Raw genomic sequence first — 17,976 nt, 5'->3', positions numbered from 1 at the left:
ATGACACAATTTGATCATAAACTGTTAAAAATCTATCTTAGCTGGGAATTAAAATTCCCTCTAAGAACTAAAGACCACATCCAAGAAGACATTCATATTATTATTATGCATGTTCAAATTTAAAGATAGCGAGAATACCTCAGATATGGCAAAGGTATATTTAGGAAACTTCATAAATTTAAATGTTTATATTTTATAGGAATTCATAAAGATAAATGATTCTATCAATCTATCTTATGTATAGTTTTTTATGGCTAAGTATAGGAAACTGGGATATAGTTGTCTCTCTAGTATTATAGCCTAGGACTAGTTCCTAGTTCTGCTCTGTCTAAGCACTGATTTTCTTTGGTACCCTAATGCTCTTCTCAGCCTCTATGATTTTCTACCCTTGAGCAGGATCCTTAGCACAGAAAGACAAAGATCTAAGACAACCCAGTCACTCTCTATCTCTTTGCTCTCCCAAACATAGTAGAGAATGTTTGCCTAGGGTTCAGCTCAGGGGAAGACCTCTACTCAATATTTGGCTTTGTTTAATTTTCTAGACTCCTCTGAGTCTCCAGCCTTTTGCATTTTAAAGGTCTTATCTTTACTTTTAGCTGGAACATCATGTTTTGGAAGTAATAAATATTTCACTCACTAGCTAACTAAATTCAGAAAGGACCAAGGGATAACAGAGGAGAAATAAGTTAATATTTTGGGGTATTGTTCTTTTGTACTTCAGGTATAATTCCATGAACTTGTACAGGTGTTTAATGGTACCTGTTGTTAGTAATGCCTGTTAGATGGTAGGATTTTTAGTCAGCTATCAGTATTTTAATATTGTACATGGTATTCTCATTGAGAAAAAAAATCCAGAATGTGGTCTAAATTAGTAAATGCTTGTAGTGTGTGATTCAGTCATCAAAGGATATGACCACTGAGCACTATTCATGATGTTTGTTCAATTATTCTTTATATTCACAATATTCTATTGTTTATTTCTTCTCACATACTGCACTAAAAATATGCCCTGATAAATTCCACAGCAGCATTCTAACACAAATGTGAAAATATTGTTACACTTTATCACTTGAAAAATGTGGATGGCTTGAAATTAAGAGGTTGAGGCTAGGAAGTGGAAGGAGCAACATCCAGAAGATGAAGACTTGTGCTAAGCAGGTCAAGTAGTATCTGCCCATCTACATGCTAATGAACTGCCACTAAGAGATGAGTAGGTCTTCAGGTCCATTAGAAAGTACCACATTGTATTGCACAGGAATACTCAGGTATATTGGGATTGTAGACATAACTTTGAAGATGTTACTCATTGAATATTCTTTTTCATATTCTCTTTTGTCTCTTTTCTCATTAATTTTATGCTCTTTTTTCCTTGAGAGTTTCCAATTTGTATGACTTACTGATATCAGGAATGCTTGTATATAGCTTTGATTCATAACTCAAGTCATTGTCAGTGAGAAGCCCACCAAAGCACAGCAATATTCTCAAGTAGGCAAATACTACTTCAGATTAGTAAGGCACATTCAGAGTGGAGAGGAAAGTTCTTTAGCATCAGTAAAAGTAATATGAAAGCTTAGATAGTGATTACATGGCAACACTGATAAAGAATTATTAAGGAACAGTAAAGGGCATTTTCATACTAATGGTAGAGCAAATAGATAATTTTCAGAAGGCCCAGGTAGCCAGTCTAAAATAAGCTGTGTCCAAGTTAATAGCTTCATAGAAAATACATTGCTCATGTTGCCTACACAAGTGAGTTCAGCTCAGACAAATAATGCCATAAAGGGTAATTGGAATTGCTATTACGCAAATCAGAATGTGCCTTAGGTACCATTAACAGTAGCACTATGTTTTTGTTTTGTGTTTTGCTTTTTCAGCTTTAGGATTTACATTGCCTTTATTAAGATGAATCTTGCATTAAATCCATCAACTACATATTGCTCAAGCCAATAATGATGACCTTATAGCAGAAGGCAATGGCCTTACCTATCCTTCTTATCTCTTATAGGTAAAAAAAAATCACATAAATGACTTCCCAGATACATAAAATTATGTATGCATAATAGCCAAAGACTTTTTCAAGAAATAATATCCATATGGTATTCTCAATCATATTAGGTAATTTCTGAAATTTAGAACCCTTATGTGATAGCCTCAAATTAGGCTAGCATAAATCTTTCCTAACCTCTTGGTCATTTTTTAATGACTCCAAGTTAATTTCTCATTGTAATTTTCTCAACAGAGAAAAAAGCTCAATGTTAAAAAAAATGACACTCTCGTGAGTCTTTCCAAAATAGTTTTATATTGTTTAAATATATTGAATATTGTATCTCATATGCCACCCTACTGTTAAGATTGAATAATGCAGCAATGATGTAAACAGTTAGTACACTGCAAATAATTTATAAATTTCATTATATGGCCTTATAATCAGACAGCATAAAGCATTAGAAATGGAATTCTTTTCTTGGAAAGTGTTTCAGATGCCCTCCACCCCCTCCCCAATTCTCACTGAGCTTTAGACATGAAAGGGGGATATATTCATGAAGCATACTTTGCTTGTTAGGATTAGCTCATAACCAAGTAAACTAAAAGGTCTGTATTAGGGATTTTTCTTGTTGCTGTGACAAAATGCCCCCCAAAAGCAATTTAAGGAAACTTAAGTTTTTCATGACTTACAGTTGGGTAAGGCATACTGGTATGCTGTAATACAGGAGGGAGTTGCAATTGGGAAGCAGAGATGCTGGTGATCACCTTGCTTTTAAATTTTTAGCTCATTGACATTAGTGCCCATATTAGGGTGGAGTCTTCCTACATTAGTCAACCCATCTAGAAATTACCTCACACATATGCTCAGATGTTTGTTTCTATGGAGACTCTAAATCCCATCACATTGAAAATCAAGGCTAACTATAATACTTCTCAAAGACAAGCTTTCAGCTGGTTGTAAATTTGGAAAAAAATATTAGTGCTTGGTTGAGAAAGGAAACACGGATATACAGATGGGGATGATAATGATTCTGCATGGAACAAAATAACTCAAAATAAGTTTGTACTAGCACTTAAGACAATGAGTAGTTGCTAAGGTGATGAAACTTCTGAGAGAAGCATGTTGGAATACAAGAATGATATTCTTATCTAAAAGTCATTCTTTGAAACCCTTTTCTAGATACAGTGAAAACTTAAATTGTCATTGAAAAAGACATTCATACTTCCTCCATGAATCCCTGTACCCAGTTGGAATGGCTGCCCTTATGTACTCCATTGAAATTGTGTATTTCTGTATCAATTTCCACTAATAGGTTATCAAGAACTTAAAGGCACTTTCTGTACTCTGTCTTCCTTATCATTTTTGTATCTATGCAACTTAGAAGTACCCAAAATACTATGTGTCTGTATTTTTATTAAATTAAACTTGAAACTGAAGTTCAATAAAAAAAATCTATTCAGCCTATGCTCTTATTAGGCTTCCTTCATTCTAATAATTGCCCTGCATTACCCAGGGGTGTTGTGATGCAGAATGTAAGGGGAGGGGCCATTTGTCTTCAATAAACAGTTTATTTTTATGGATTTTTATTATTGTTACATTTTGTTAAGGTAACAGGTTTCAATAAAGGGATTTCATGCCTATTTGATTGGCAGAAAGGTTGTCTTTGTAGCTTTGTGCCTTAACTGCATCTACCACCCCATAGTCATATTTAACAGTAGTGGCCAAAAACATTATACGGGGGAGTACATACAATATTTGTACTTCTAAGCATAATGTTGCTTGTAGTTCCATCAATTTTCTTGTATATCCATGTCTTTGTTGAGTCTTAACCATTATGTGTCTTAAATAGTGAATCATGCATTGATTTATACTTAGTTTGGTACACTTGATGTTCCTGGAATCATAGTGTCTGAAATCAGCCACCTAGTTCATGTGCATATTCACAGAACAGACTCTGTCTTTCCCAGGACATGAAAGCCATCATCTCTGATGTTGGTAAATCTTAAGTTCTTCCCTTGTTCAGCCAAGTCATCACCTAAGGATTTTCTTTGCTTCCTCAACTACCTTAGAATAACTAGTCCAGTAAGTAACTCGATTTTAAATCATAATATATGAGAAAGGAGTTTGTTTTCATAAACTGTAGGCTTTCTGTCAAGTATTAGATAGCTAATACTCCTCAAATGAGGCAAAGTTCACACAATTTGGGCTAGCCTGAAAAATAAGGAAGACATAAAAAACAGGAATTATAGGTCTTTAATATCTCAACATATTTTCATATCATACAAATATATTTAGTACAAAGTTTTTCAACAGAATAGACACTAAGAGGTTAGAATCTGAAGGTACATAAATAGTTCTTATTTGGTACAAAAAGAAAGCTATCTTGTTTTGATTTCCTTTTAAATATTTTGTCTGATAGTTAGGACTATCACTGTCCTTGATAGGTACCACAATTCTTGAGCTTGAAATATTATCTCCACAATCATTTAACAATAAAACTATAGCTATGGATACTTATGATATTGTATATCATATTGTCACTCAAAGAAAGCATATTCTTGATGGAAAAATTAGGCTCCATTTTATGATTAATACTACAGTACAGAGAATGGTATTAGATGTGTCCCATCACATCTTTAGGGACTTCAAAGCAACATTCCTGAAATGCATTCTCAAAAACAGAATAAAGTGAAAGGTAGGTTCTTAGATTTTTATCTTCTTTTGGAGCAGTAACATCCACACCAAAAGACTGGTAACATAGGTTATAAATTAAACCATGGATATTCTTTGAAAACATTTTCTGATATGTGATTATCTAGCATTTTTATAAACTGGTTTCTAGAATAGACACATTATGATCTTGTTGGATTTTACATTTAATATGAATCCTTGTAGAGTTTCTCACTAAAACCTATATGCATTCACTTTGAAATATTACTTATAAAGTTATTTGTAACATGAATCTTTAAAGGTCTTATTAATAAAAACAAACCCAGAGCCAGGTATTGGGGTGAACACTGAAAACTCAGAGAAAAAGAACAGGCCACAGCTAACCTCACCTTGCCAACTTCTCAGCTGATCTTATTTCCTCAAACTGGAAGCCTCTGAGTCCTCATTCAAATGGATCTCAGCTGAACTGCTGCTCAAAAGCCTAAAAGCTTAACCAGGCACTAGTTCCTGGTCCTCATGCCTTATATACCTTTCTGCTTTCTGCCATCACTTCCTGGGATTAAAGGCGTGTGTCAGCAAGGCTGGCTGTTTCCAGTGTGGCTTTGAACTCACAGAGATCCGGATGGATCTCTGCCTCCAGAATGCTAGGATTAAAGGTGTGTGTGCCACCATTTTCTGGCCTCTATGTCTATCTAGTGGCTGTTCTGTGCTTTGGCCCCAGATAAGTTTATTGGGGTACACAATATATCGACCACAGTTATTTATTTCTAACTATGAAAATATTTGGAGTTATAAAGATGAGAATCTAGTGCCCTCCCATTATTAAAGTGGAAGATAGTTTGAACGAGAAATGACCTTGAAAAATGATCCTTGAAAATAAAATGTATCAACAGACTCTAATGATGTAATGCCTTTTACAATTTAATAAACAAAGAAGTATGAGTTGAGAAAAATTAACTTTAACAAAATAATAAGTTGTAAAAGATTTTTCATGAAAGAATATCCAAAAATGCATATAAAAACAGGTCTTACCAGAGCTTCATGCTGAAGACAGTGCACCAAAGTTATTTTTAAATTATTTGAAATCTGAAATATGTTAAAATAGCTTCAACTTATTTTTCTAGAAATCATTTTTAATATTTTTTGATATCTGCATCAGAGTAAGTGCATTTTCATCTATTAGAATTGAAAGCAATATGTTGTTGATGTGTTGGTTTTAGTGTACATATAGATATTTTTAGTTAATTTTGATTTTGTGATAAGCCCTCTCCAGACACATAGATATTTTCATGTTCTTGGTTGAACACATTGCAGACATAAGGATGCAGTAGCCACATAAGCTGACTAGTGGACAAGTGTCACTGTGTGTAATATTTATATTATGCTCTGGAGGTCAGCTATCTGCTTCCCTGTTATTTAGGTTCCAAAGAAAATGTCATCGCAGAGAAGTGATATAAAACACATTTTCATCTTTGAGTTACGCTGCAAAGATTTAAAGTCTACAATGAGGAGAAATTAGAATGTCTAGTGAACTGTGAGGGAGTGTGAAGAGGTAAGGAGGGAGGGAAGGAAGAAGAGAAAAAGACCAGGTCAGAAAGGCAGAGACAGTGAATTTTGCTTCTGATTTCTATGTATGAATGGAAATTTAGGAGGATGAATATAAAACACTCATTTAGAGCCCTTTTGCTTGGGAAAAAGGATAATTATCTGGCAAATAGTTACTCCGAGTATATCTATTTCCCATCTGGTTTTGCAATTGTCAGTTCTTTGGATGTGATACAGGAGTTTATTGATCAGCTCTTTCTCTCATAATATATGGAGTATTTGTGTTTTGAAAAACATTTTGCATTCATGGCATGTATTTGGGAGAGAAGTCTAATTTATAGCCATACCGTCTTAGATTAAAAAATTTTTAGGGGTTTAGAAATCTTTGGAAGTACCTTCTGAATCTGAAGAGGCATTACCCGATCAGATGTGATGTGGATGGAAATAAGGAAATGTCAATTGATTACATTTCATATGTTTGCATACCTATGAAACAATGAGTCAGTAAAATTCACCCATGTCAACTGCTGAAGAGGAAGATCTTGTTTTCATGGAGTGATGTGAGAGCTTCAGGGTGCTGTCTTTGGGTAATGTACTGGGATTCTTTACTGTGCCAGATTTTGAGCAGTGAAAATGACTGCAAGGGAAGTAAGTTAATAATAAAATGAAAAAAAAAAAAACCCTGCAGTTCAAGTCAGACTAACAGTTGAGAGGGAAATGGTGAGTCTTTAAGAACATACCCTGTGGCTCTGAGTCTGACTTTTCTCTGCAACCCACATGAAATCTTAAAAATATAATGACACGTCTGAGTGTTCATATGAGGGCTTAAGGAGCTGAGAACTCACTCCTTTAAGACAGCTTATACACTGGATTTAAAAGGAGTAGATTCCCTGGGGAAGTTAGGTCTAGAGACTCCCTGTTTAGCTAAGTCAAGGGGGAACATAATGAATTACAGAAATAGAAACGTGTGGGTGGCACCGGCTTCGAGTGTGACAAGGATCTAGGCTGGCAAGGCATAAGCCCAGGTACCTCCAGTTGCTCCTCATTCAGCATTGCTTGAAACCCTGAAGGTGGAGCATGAGTAAAGAACAGCACAAGGCGCTGTTCTTTGTTTCCCCTTGACTGTGGTGTGTGGCAATTGTGCATGTTACCATACTCTGATCAGGGAATTAGGATGGGTGAACCACACTATTATACACTGTGGTCTTTTTTTTTTGTTTGTTTGTTTGTTTTTCCTCCATAACTTCCTCGCTCCCTGATGATGGCTGGCAATGCTTCCTTCTACACTAAACCAAGAGATAACATTAGAGGAGGACGTACCTGGAATGCTAAATGGATCCACTAGTGCTCCTTTTATACATGCTCTTGGATCCCTCATAAGTGACCTTTCTAAGGCTGGCACTGCCATCTTCCCTGGCAAGCCCCTTGGGACATCATTGACTCAGTCCTTCTCCTTTCTTTCTTCTTTAGGTAGTCTATCCTTCTCAACGTGATCCATTTCAACCTAGGTTCAAATCAATATACTGTAGTGTTTCATACATTTTAAAATATGATTTTAAAGCCAACTTTCTTCCGGTATTACTTGAAAGTTGAATCTCGTTTTGCTGTTTTCCTTGATGAATGGTGTGTGACTGTTTTCTTCTGTGTAATTCTCACTTTGGTTTCTTTAAAATCTGGATTGTTATTTGTCTGTATCTTACTGAAATGTGCTTTATGTATTGATACATTCTACATTATTTATTTATTTACCAGAACTCACCAGAAAAACTTCACTGATAATCCTGGTCCTGCATATTGTGTCTGTGTGTGCACGTATGTGTGCGTCTGTGTCTCTGGGTCTGTGTGTTTGTGTGTGGTGTATGTATGTGTATGCAAATGATTCTGTGGGTGCACTTGAATGTAGAGGGAAGATGTTGACATTGGTTCTCTTCATTTATTGCTACCTCCTTATTTTTTTGAGTCAGAGTCTCTCAATTTGGCTAGACTGGCTGACCAGCTAGACCCTAACATTTGCCTATCTCCCACTGTATCCTAGTCCTAAGGTTATAGATGTACACTGCCATGTTTGGATGGATTTGTGGGGGGGGGGGGTCTGTGGGGGTGTCTTTCCTCTATTCCCCATATTTTCCCACCAAGTACTTTGTCCACCAGGATACCTCCCCATGACCCTGTTGTTAGATATCTAATAGGCACCATACACTCACACAGTTGTTTCCAAATATTTCCTATCCCATCAGAGCATCCCAGTCATAAGACATCTACAGAAAGCTTCTCTTCTCATTGTCACAAAGGCATCATTTCCATTGCTCACATCAAACAAACAAGCAGAAGGATGAAATTGTTTAAATACCTCCCACACTTTACAATACAATTCTGGTTTAACTGTAATTCCCACAGACTATAGCTTCAAAATATGGCAAGGATCTAAGACCTCTGCTGAGCTCAAATGCCCATCTCCCTGGTTGGGTCAATGCTTTTACTCACTTTCCTTGATTTCCTCAATGTTGCTCCTGTGCTTTCTTTCCCCACTGCTGAGGACAGAGATCTCAATCAACTGAAATCTGTAGACTATATCATGCCCAGATGATTTTCATTGTCTTCTCATCCAGAGACTAGATGTACAGCTTCTTCAAATGGCCTCTCAGTAGATGTACAACTTCTTCAGATGGACTCTCTGAACTCATGTGTCCTCATCCCTTCCTTGAACTATGATGCCATCTTTAATGGTTCTTGGACATCTGTAGCCTCAAGCTTTTCCCTTTGCCTCAAGTGGTTTTGCTCCTTAGACAGTTCTTCACCAGGTCCATCCCTCTCTCAATTATCCAAGAACTCTTTCATTTTTCATAGACTTTAATCTCCATACTCTTATCCATGAACATTCCTGTGTTCTATCTCCCTAAAACAAATGTAAATTCCTTGCATAAAATTGATGTTTTCTATTAACTTTACCATGCCTACAATCAAATGTTGGAGGTAAAGGTTTTAGATACAGTCTGAAGAGTTTGAATTACACTATCTGGATTATTATCTGATCAAAATGATATAATTAATCATGTCAATACTCTATGAAAAAGTATGATAATGTTTATACAAACTACAGTATGTAATAAGAATGAAAGACCAAAGTTAATCATTGTCTCCCAAATATTGTAAGCACATTGGCCAAATCCTCTTATAGATAGAGGAACACTATTGTAATGTAGGGAAAAACTAGAATTAACCTAAATGAAAATTGCATAACTGCACCATATACTACCATACATTTGTTTAATGGTGTAATAGGCAATCATACTGAGTATTAATTAGATAATAATAGAAAATAATACTGAGTATTAATCTATTCATATTCATCCTAATTAATTTAAATAACATTCATTATTATATATTTAACACTTTTTATCCATTGTAGATATTTGCATAATATTTCCATACTTTCATGTCTCAGTATTTTGAAAAAAATTGAATCTATTCTCTAAATAGTAGTTATAATTAGAATTAAAAGAAACTGAACATTTTTGAGTATTTGTCTTTTATTAGACCATCCAGTATTTTATTATTATAAATTATTGTTGTAAATAATTTTATGTTCATTAGTATTTGTCCACAATTTATTCATATCATCAGTTATATTTCTAGAAGCAATACACAGAAATCTAAGACTCTTTATTCATCATTAAAAGTTTTCTAATAGAAAACAGTAACTTTTTTTCTAGCTATTTTTGTTGAATACAACTGTATTGTCTTTGTAAAAAGAGAAGTTTAAAAAATTTAGTGGTTCCAAAATCTTTTTGCCAATGGAATTAGAATGTGTGCCTGTATCATCCAATGTACTGTGTTTTCTGTTATGTTTGGTTTTGAAGACTGTACACCTAGCAAGGGAGATGGCTCAGTAGGTAAAGGCACTTTACTGATTGCTACCAAATCTGATGACCAGAATTCAATCCCTGGAATCCACAGTAGGAGAAAACCCAACTAAATGGCATTCCATGACATGCATGTCCCCACACATATACTCACAACAGACACACAACTAAATAAATAGTTTAAAATAGTTTCTTAAAATATTAGCCTATTTTAAAGTGGTTGACTTCTTAGGGAAAATTTTTATTACAATTCAAATTGCACATCTTATTATGTGTGATTTCCTTTTGAGGAAAATGAGGTTGCACTAAGCTAAGAGGAGTCATAAAGGGATCCTTCTATCTCTGCCAACTTGTGCACCACTGTATTTGGAACTACACTCAGTAACATCTGTCTTCAAAAACTTCTGCTTTGATGAAGAACAAAAAAAAAACACCTCATTTATGATAGCAAAACTGATTCCTATGATGTCAGTACACATCATGAGTTATAGCCACACTAGAGGATATTTGTATTTTATTGATCACAAATGAAGGCACTATTGAATCTGCTCTTCAAATCCACCCATAGCCTATTATCTGGTTGGAAATTATGAGGGGAGCAAGCAAACCTGAAAGGTCAGATTGCAATACAGAAGGAAGTACTCAATGTGTCATGTGCTATCAATATTGGAACTGAGTATCTCAGTTTGCAAACCATGCTTGATCAGCTGGGAGATTTCTTCCAAGCATTACTTTCCATCTTATATACAATTAAATATGCCATTACCTTAGCATATAAACATCACCCCAAACTTGACATGCATCTTCAATGTACCACAGACATGAAGATTTTAAAAACAGTTAGTAGAGCGAGGTTCACATCAGTCCTCCAAAACTCTGCTAATGTAATTATTTTCAGCAATTTCCATCAAGAAAGCTGATATTCTGATTGGATAATAAATAATTTCAGGACATCAGCCATGGCCATTTGTTAAAAAAAAAAAAAAAGCATTGTCAACGATACTTAAATAGTTCTATGTTACAGTGATATATTAAACAACCCCACATCTGGTTAGTGTTGTAATTTAGATTCAAGTACAAATGACATCAAAGCCTACCTAGAAAAAATGGTATGTGAACAGATGTCAATAGTTGAAGATTAAAGCTCGGAAGAAATTACCCAGAAGTAAGCATACATGCAGAAACAATATACACTGCTTACTTAGCAGGTGGAGTCTGTTTTTCCTTTTTGCTGTGTCCACAGTTATGATCACAAACAATATTTTGAGTCTTGACCGGCCACTATTTTGCATCCTTTCCTGTTGGTCTCATGAAAGACTTTTTCAAAAATTCCGAATAGAATATTATTTAAAAAATGATGTTATCTAAAGGACAGTAGTTCTAATATTTACTAATTCTGAAAGAATAAACCATGCTGATATGGAAAGTGCAATGACCAGGAAGCAATTCATCATCTTCTTCTTCTTCTTCATCATCATCATCATCATCTCTGGTGATATGAGAGCCACAGGTGATGCTCTCTGAAAACATGAGCATGGAAGGAATATGTGGATATCATCTAGTTCTAGTATCTCTACTTAAAGGTTCAGAGTATGAGTGAAACCACTTCACTTTGAAGAGCCTGAGTAGCTATGTCAGTAAAATTATAACTGATGAATATTAATTAAAGGATTGTTTGGAAGATTGATTGTAATAAAGTTATATTAAAATGATTGATCATATTTAACACTTAAAAGAGTTGAGAAATCCAACTTAACAAGAATAAACTTTAAAAAACAATCATAAAAACACAACTCTAAGGGCCTGCAGAGATGGATCAGTGGCTTCTCTTCTAGAAGACCCATGTTCAAGTTCAATTCCCAGAATCCACACCACAGCGCTCAAGGAAAATCCTATACTCTGTTTTAGCCTCCATGGTAGTAGTCACACACATGGTGCACAGATATACATGCAAGAAAAACACTCATAACATAAAATTTAAAATAATTACTTGTAAAGTTTGGGACTAAGAATGGTATTGGTCATACAAAGATTAAATCTCATTGAGACCCAATATAATTGTAGATACTAAAATGAAAAAAAAATGAAAGTAGCTGGGCATCGTGGTGCACACCTTTAATCACAGCACTCAAGAGGCATAGGCAGGTTGATCTTTATGAGTTTGAGGGCTTCCTGGTCTAAAGAGTGAGTTCCAGGACAACTGGGGCTATACAGAGAAACCCTGTCTTAAAACCAAAATAAATTCACCTACAGAAAAAGACAAAAGGGCCTGGTGGTGGTGGCACACACCTTTAATCCCAGCACTCGGGAGACAGAGACAGGTGGAGTTCTATGAGTTCGAGGCCAGCCTGGTCTATAGAGTGAATTCCAGGACAGGCTCCAAAGTTACAGAGAAACTTTTCTCGAAAATCCAAGGGAAAGAAAGAAATAGAAAAAAGCAGTGATAGCTAGAACATTCAATATTGAAGACAGAAATAAGAACATTTGAAATCAGAATCATTATTATTCAGTACCTTTATATTTAGATCCATGCATGCAATCACTTAAGTGTCATCAAATATTGAATATTTATTATAAGACACCCATCTACATAGAATAAATATGTAAAGCTAGTTCACAGGTGCTTATTCTCTAATTCTTCATGTATAAAGTTAAGAAATTAAAACAATTAATGAGTTTTGTTTCATGCTTGATATTTTATGATTTTCATTATAAAAAACGATATTGATATCATTATGTATATCATGGGTAACAATTACAGGTAGCAACAGTAACACACACAAATGCAGACACATATAAACAGGGTGATTGTAAGAAAATAATATGGATATGAATGGCTTCTTTCTCATAGTTCTTAAGTTTGAAAATCCTTAGAGCAATGTGTAAATGGGGCTGGGTTTTTTTTTTTTTTTTTTTTTTTGGCTAGTTGGTATGTTGCAAATAGCTCTGACCTCACTCTACATTCATGACACACCTTTGTGTATTCTATTCTTGTTGGATAATGAAAGAAAGAGATCTTGCTCTTCATACCTATCTCATCATCATAACCACATTATTTTTGACATAATCAAAAATTAACTATTTCCCAATATTTTTCCTGCAAATATCATCATATTGGGAGCCAGGCTTCAAATACTAATTTATGAATTATAAACATTAAGCCATAACAGATATGGATAATCACTAGAGCACAAGGGGTGTCTCTATCAGATGTAAAATCAGATTTGGAGTGAATTAATTGTCCAATAATCATCTGACTAGTAAGGACCAGGGACAGAATTTAGCCAAATGGCTTCCTTTGACTATTCAGGCTGGTCTCCTTTAACCAGGTCACATTGTATTTTTAAATATCCTTCAAGACCCAAGCCCTACCTCAATACCCATCTGCCTGCGGCCCCAGTAAATATCCTTAGAGTTAAGATGCAAAAACCATCACTTAGATGCAATGTTCATAGATTTGAGTCAATTGATATGGCGAGTTTTTTAGTTAAGATTAGCAGAAAGACATTCTTAAAACTTTGAACATGTAATAGGAGGGCACTTTGTAACAGAAAATATGGTATGTATGGGGGAACAATTCTTTATAATTCAAGAAGCTGTCTTTGGATGAGTATCAGGAAGAAACATTGAGATCACCAAAATGGAGTCTTTAACTGATCCGTTCCATGTCACATGTATCCTACATGCCTTAGAAGTTTGTGGATAGATTTTACAGAATGCAATGTCTCTACTTTCTAGCAATATGGAGGATTTTTCCTTCCTTTTCGGAACCACTGATCAAACTTCTCTTTGTATCTTTACTGCTATGCTGCTGTACCACTCTTCTCTGCTCTGTCAGCCAGCCTTCTGACCAATGGCAACACTCTCCAAGTCCTAGGCTCATTTTGTCTCCATAGATAATCTCTTATTAACTTTTATGCAGATGAGAGCATAAAATTTCTGTCCTTTTATGAATAAAAATGAGAGATACATAGTTACATCTTTGAATTTTCTTTTCTTTTCTTTCTTTCTTTCTTTTTTTTTTTTTTTTTAGAGAGAGATCTATACTCTAAAAATGAGTATTGGCAAAGGAGTGTTCAAGCTATGATTTCTTATCCCAGGGCATTTTAGAGGGATTTAGAAAGGACATTTAACAATTATTTGTGATTTTTGTTGCTGTTGTTGTGGTGGTCAGGATTTAAGCTGCTGACCCACCTATAAAAAGTCAAAACTGTGGAGAATGGAAAGACACTTCATAAAACTCTTTTTCTTCTGCTCAGGACACAGACCTATCTGTCATGCCCATTGTTTTTTTTTTTTTTTCCATAAACTTCTTCTCCAGCATAGGTTATTGGACATTCTGATTTTTCTAAATCTTAAGAAAATTTAAGTTGTCATTCACTGGTGTCATCAAAACTATCAAACCTTATGGACCTTTTTTCAGTTTTCTTGTGTGTTTCCATTTACTTACCAGTGACAGAGATTCCCAACAAAGAAAAAAAAAGAAAAGAAGAAAACAAAATATAGACATAGGCAAGCATTTTCAGAAAAGGACCCTCTGAATAGGCATTGATAACACATGATTTTATGAAATTAATTAAGGTTCTTCCATGAAATGAAACCACTGACTAGGACATAATCTTGTCCAGGTATGTATCTGACAGGAGACCAATATTTGGAATATATAAAGAACTTAAAATATTAACTACAATCCGGTAGATAATACAATCAATAAATGATCACTCAAATTGAACTCACTCATCTTTTTTTTTTTTTCCTTTTTTTTTTTTTATTAATTTATTTTGCAATACAATTCAGTTCTACATATCAGCCACAGATTCCTTGTTCTCCCCCCTCCCGTCCCCCTCACCTTCCCCCCAACCCCCCCCCCCATTCCCATCTCCTCCAGGGCAAAGCCTTCCCCACAGACTGAGGTCAACCTGGTAGACTCAGTCCAGGTAGGTCTAGTCCCCTCCTCCCAGGCCGAGCCAAACAATCCTGCATAGGCCCCAGGTTTCAAACAGCCAACTCATGCAATGAGCACAAGATCTGGTCCCACTGCCTGGGTGCCTCCCAAACAGATCAAGTCAATCAACTGTCTCATCCATTCAGAGGGCCTGATCCAGTGGGGACCCCTCAGCCATTGGTTCATAGTTCATGTGTTTCCATTCATTTGGCTATTTGTCCCTGTGCTTTATCCAACCTTGGTCTCAACAATTCTCGCTCATATAAACCCTCCTCATTCTCGCTAATTGGACTCCCAGAGATCCACCCGGGGCCTAGTCATGGATTTCTGCATCCAGATCCCTCAGTAGTTGGATGAGGTTTCTAGCACGACAATTAGGGTGTTTGGCCATCCCATCACCAGAGTAGGTCAGTTCGGGCTGTCTCTCGACCACTGCCAGCAGTCTGTTGTGTGGGTATCTTTGTGGATTTCTGTGGGCCTCTCTAGCACTTTGCTTCTTCCTATTCTCATGTGGTCTTTATTTACCATGGTCTCCTATTCCTTGTTCTCCCTCTCTGTTGTTGATCCAGCTGGGATCTCCTGCTCCCCCAAGCTCTCTTTCCCTCAACCCTCGCCTTTCATTACCCCCACTCATGTCCAGGCTGTTCATGTAGATCTCATTCCATTTCTCTGTCATTGGGTGATCAACCCAGATGCCCTTCAACTGAAGAATGGATAAACAAAATGTGGTACATATACACAATGGAATACTACTCAGCAGAGAAAAACAATGGCATCATGAGGTTTGCAGACAAATGGATGGATCTAGAAAAAATCATCCTGAGTGAGGTAACCCAGACTCGGAAAGACAAACATGGTATGTACTCACTCATAGCAGGATACTAGACATGAAACAAGGATGACTTGTCTGCTACTCACATCACCAGGGAGGCTACCTGGAACTCACTCATCTTAACAGATGAATTTCAGATAGCAAATGAACACATAAAAATGCCCAATATTCTTACCTGTCAAGGAAATGCAAATCAGGACTAGAGACTACACCACATTAGCATATCCTAACCCAACTAGGATGCCTAGCAATTAATAAAAATATTCGAACAGATGCTGGATAAAGGAATACGTACAAATTGTTGGAAGAATTTTAAACTGGTACAGCTACTATTGAAATAAATATGATGGTTTCTCACAAAATTAGAAATAAGACTACTATGTGCCCTGTTAGGCTGCCCTGCGAATCTGTCCACAGGAAACCAAGTTGCCATACTACAAGAACGTATATGCCCATTTATATTTAGTGTAGTATTGCCCACAATATTATTTAGTCAATCTACATGTCCATCAACAGAAAATACATTAGATAGATAAAATGGAGTTTTATTTAATTATAAAGAATGAAAAATATCACTTGAAAGAAAATGGATGCAATTGATGATTTTCATATTAAATTAAATGTACTATGTTAACTGAAATATCTGTTCATGTGTGTGCTTATATATGGACCATTGATATGAGGAAACACACACATACTAACATATGATGTAAGGAGCTATTTCAGAAGTGGGAGGGAAAGGCATGGGAGACACAGTGTCCAAGAAAGGGTAAAGAAGAATAAATTTCATCACAATATATAATATACTTTAACAAAAATTGCTGTATTCAAAGTAATCTTTTGCAAACAATGTGCATTATTAAAATTATTTCAATTCATAGTCTGGGATAGACTATAAACCTGCTGAACTAAGAAAATACATTGATACAAGGAGTCTGCATTTTAAAATCTGCAATAATGGACTTCAGTATCAGCCAAAGTTTTAAATACATTGGTCTGAATTAATTTCAATAAACATTCATTAATCTTTATAGCATTGTAGAATTTAGCTGAGTCTTTTGGCAATACTTAGAGAAGCATTGCCTTCTGCCAAAATTAATGGGAGAAGAAGAAAACAAAAAACACATGACAAAAATCCACCACAGCAAATGCTGGTTTGGCTTAGGAAGTGCCCAGAGAATTACTAACTCTATCCAGAGGAGTAAACATGAAATCCGAACAAGCCTCTCATCAGTGACAAACAAGTAATTCCTAGAATAGATCAGGATGAAGTGGGAAGGCCATTTAGTCAGAGAGACAGACTTGAAGGTACAGGAAATGAGAACAGCACAAAGGGGGTTTCATGAGAGGATCAGAAACAAATCAAGGGACTGCACTTTCACCTGGCAGTTTCATCTTCAAACTGTGGTTACTCTACTAGGAGAAGCAATCGTTATGTAACCAGATCAACCCCTTTGGCTCAGAAACCTAGAACTGTGAAGACTGTATTTGTCAATGGAGGATTTGGAAGTGATTTGCCTAGTTACAAATTTCCATCATGACTTTTCAAAAAAAGTGTGTTGTATCACAACATATCAAATTTGTATTTTGAGTAGGTGACCGCCAAAGTACATATTTTCATTACATTATTTTACATTTTATTTATTTATACTTTATTCTTTTTATTTTAATTTTCTACTACCATATCCAAGCAATTAATACTACGTATAAAATAGACAAGTGTTCAGCTCTGCTAGTCTCCCCACCCTGTTTACTAATTCTTTTCTCATGTCCGTTGATTCCTTCTTCAAATTACAGTTTCTGTCTCTGAATGTCATGGTGAAAGGAAGACAGAGTTGAGCTGTTCTTCCATGCTATGGTATCTATGACCAGAATAAGCCATACAAATATTTATGAAAATCTGGGTACTATTGCCCTTGCATATTAACATGGTATATATTTTAAAATTGTTGTAAAATAGCCAGGTGGTAGTGTCGCATGCCTTTAATCCCACCCAGCACTCGGGAGACAGAGGCAGGCGGATCTCTGTGAGTTCGAGGCCAGCCTGGGCTACAAAGTGAGTTCCAGGAAAGGCGAAAGCTAACAAAGAAACCCTGTGTCGAAAAAAAAAAAATGTTGTAAAATTTTTGACTTT

At 35.7% G+C, this 17,976-nt stretch overlaps 1 protein-coding gene across 2 annotated transcripts in view; it reads left to right on the top strand.

The window, feature by feature from the left end:
• Dcc (DCC netrin 1 receptor) overlaps nucleotides 1-17,976 on the top strand; it is a 1,164,132-nt gene that overhangs the window by 688,428 nt on the left and 457,728 nt on the right. The gene's annotated exons all lie outside the window — the stretch shown is intronic.

Source organism: Peromyscus californicus, unplaced genomic scaffold (genome assembly GCF_007827085.1).
Source record: "Peromyscus californicus insignis strain IS unplaced genomic scaffold, ASM782708v3 Scaffold_17__1_contigs__length_78620276, whole genome shotgun sequence".
Taxonomy (NCBI): Eukaryota; Metazoa; Chordata; class Mammalia; order Rodentia; family Cricetidae; genus Peromyscus; species Peromyscus californicus.
This window is presented reverse-complemented; position numbering and strand designations above follow the sequence as displayed.